The sequence below is a fragment of the Pteropus medius genome, unplaced genomic scaffold (assembly GCF_902729225.1).
Source record: "Pteropus medius unplaced genomic scaffold, Ma_sr-lr_union100, whole genome shotgun sequence".
Classification (NCBI taxonomy): Eukaryota; Metazoa; Chordata; class Mammalia; order Chiroptera; family Pteropodidae; genus Pteropus; species Pteropus medius.
In genome coordinates this window covers 3,165,528-3,168,722 of record NW_024349225.1, presented here as the reverse complement: position 1 = coordinate 3,168,722, position 3,195 = coordinate 3,165,528, and the positions used below count along the sequence as shown (strand labels likewise).

Below are 3,195 nucleotides of genomic sequence, written 5' to 3'. Positions count from 1 at the left end.
TTTTTTGAGATTTACATTTTTAAAGTATATGATGGGTTATGAATCATCTGAAAAGTAATGATCTGTCCAAAAATTATTTTATTAGCTCAGATTGTCAAAACGCTTGAACTTCTCTCTGAAACTAACAATGAATTTCTTAAATATGGAATAAGGTTCAGTTGGTTTAAACAAGAGTATTGGCGTCTAATAGATCTGTGCCTATATTACCTTCCATTCAAAATGTGCTTCCCTTTTGAAGATGCACATACTTAGAAATTCTCAACTGTCCAAGTGAATGTTCCCAGAGACCATGCCATGAACATCACCTTATCTTTCCTGCAACTGTTACCGTTCTATATCAAAGCTGGGGAAATACTTTGGTCTAGAATGTTGTTTAAACATAAAAGTGCCCCAACCATAATACAATGTACATAGAATGAGCAATATATGTGTTATATGAGGAACGAGTAAGATTTTTAAAATATTTGTATAACTTTTTTTAGAACTATTATTAGTTAACTAAATTCTCTCTAAAAATGTGCAAGATATATTTGTAAAATTAGAAAAGAAGAAATGAAAGATGATACTTTGTTCAAATTACCAATTTATATACATTATGTATTTTTTAATTTTCTATATTTCCTTGAGTGAAAATAAAAAGAGTATGACACAGCATTTCCCCCATTATGTTCCACTCTACAGGATTATTAACTCTGATATGATGGTCGAAGCTTCTGTGATAAAGTAATGAAAATGATGGATGAAACCACTCGTGGTGGTTCAAAAGATGTCCACAAATTCTTTGATGCTCCCTTCAAAGTGCAGAGCCTAATTCCCCTCCCTTTGAGTGTTAGTTTCACTTAGTGATTCACTTGTCACAAATAGAATACAAGTGGAAATGATTGTATGTGACTTCAGAAACAAGATCATAAAAAGCACTGTGACTTCCTGCTTGCTGTCTCTCAGATCACCCATTCTGTGGGAAGCCAGCCGTGCCAGGTTATGAGGCCACTCAGAAGTGCTGCCAAGAGGTGTGTGTGGTGAAGAACTGAGGCCTCCTGCCAACAGCCATGTGAGAGAGCCATCTTTAAAATAGACTCCCGGCCCCAGTCAAGCTTTCAGATTGCAGCCCTGGCCAATAGCTTCACTGCAACCTCAAGAAAGACCCTGAACAAGCCCACCCTGCTAAGACATTCCCAGATTCCTGATCTTTAGAAATTTGTGAGATAACAAATATCTGTTTTAGGTTGCCAAGTTTGGGGATAATTAACTAATACAGATTCTTTACTTCTCAAAGCTGTTACCTTTCTGGTGTTAGTTGTGGATTTTTAAGGGAAGTGGACGTACTTTACAGTATAATCGCCACTCCACCCCACCCCCCCGTACTTTACAGTATGTCCTTCCTCCCCACCTTTTTTTAAACCACAAAACATTCTTTGTTTCCCAAAGATACCTGAAGGGTAGAGTTGCATTAAATATTTTGGAGGAAGACTGATACAGAGCTTTAATTTTTGACAATCACATTCACAAGAGATCAGATCCACCTAACTGAGTAACAATTTCAGAGCAATCAATTTAGAGGAATTTGGAAAAGCCCAGATGCACTAGGCTAAGTCGAGCACTGAAATCCAAAGCATTCCAGATTTTTGATCCTTGGTGCATTTTGTGCAGTGTGCAAAGGGTATTGCTACACTTAATTGGCAGAATTTATCAAAATCTGATTAAACGGTTATTTTATTTTATTTTTTTTTGCTAAGAGCTGTTGCCCAAATAATCCACGAAAATTATTAGAGTCCCTCATTGTAATGTTGGTCGTGTTCCATAGCCGACTGTGAGAAATTTTCAAACTGCAAATGTTAAGCCTTTATAATTCAGCCTTGCCATGGGGAAGGTAGTCATAAATTAATAGGAAATGTATTTTTTAAATTCCTCCATGGAAACTCAAAGAGCCTCATTTCACTGCAGGAAATTGCTACTTGGATTCAGATGAGAATAAGACCTTTTCAAGGGAGACTACACTATTACAGCAGGCTTCTTCAGAGAACTCGTGGGGGAACGCTCAAAGAGGATTTACATGACTCTCAGGGTCAAAGGTTTTGAGAAAAGCTTATTCTTAGGCTACTAACCTCTGAAAAGCAGACCTAGCTAACACAGGCTTGTGGCAAGCATAGCAGACGGAACTGCTTTCTATCTAACCACTTCTCTTGGTTATAATGGCTGGCTACGGATGGGCAATGTAAGAATTTCAGCCCACAATGTCAAAAAATGGCTTTAATTTCAGTTAATCTAATCGTAGGAGCTCTCTGTTTAGCGCTTGAATTGAGTCAAGTCCATTCAGAGGAATCGCAGGCAACTTACCTAGCTCCTCTCATTCATCAGTTTCATTCTCTTGGTTTGAACAAATTTTGGGTCTGAACTGATGTTTCACTTTTCACTTTGACTGCCTAGAAACTAGGAGCCATATAATTGGGTCAGTCAGCACCTCTGAATATTAAAAAAATATGTTTTATTTCTCCCCTCCATGGACCTGACTTTCTATTCCAATATATAACTTTTACAGTAGTCTTCAAGATAGAGGCTGAGTCAGGGATTCAGGTGCATGGGATATCTGGAGGTGGGCACTGAGGAGAAAGGGAGCGAGGGACGCAGGAGAAGGCAGAGGAGGGACTAAGCAAGGACGTGGTCTCAGCCTTATCACACAGAAAGCTCTGGAGTATAGATCACAGCACAGAGTTAGTGCAGCCTTAAGGAAAAATGTCTGCCTTTTATTATCCCCATGTCAATTATTGGCTCTGGGTTGCTCACCTTGGGGTAGAGCTGGGGCTGGGCGACTTCCCAGGGAGGTGGCTTCTGCCGTGCAGAAGTTTGCTCACCACTCTACGGCCATGCCACCCTGAACAAACCCAATCCCATCTGATCTCAGAAGCTAAGAAGGGTCGGGCCTGGTTAGTAGTTGGATGGGAGACCACCTAGGAAGACCAGGTGCTATAGGCACAAAAAATAAAAAATAAGGGATTGTATGCTGACAAGGTCCTTGCAATCTGTGAAGTCAACCGAGGGTTGCTTTGCCTAAAAAAAAAAAAAAGTTTGCTCACCAGAAAAGGGGGTGACTGTGAACTGTTAGTATCCAACGCTCAGAGCAGCTGGGGTGGGGTTACTGGCCCAGTAAACTGGAGATCCAGCTCAGGCACCAACAGAGTCCACCAGAATTGTCAT

The 3,195-nt window shown here is 40.1% G+C and overlaps 1 pseudogene; it reads left to right on the top strand.

The window, feature by feature from the left end:
• The first annotated feature begins 2,854 nt into the window (after positions 1-2,854).
• On the top strand, positions 2,855-2,973 carry LOC120617772 (uncharacterized; annotated as a pseudogene).
• Positions 2,974-3,195: the final 222 nt, after the last annotated feature.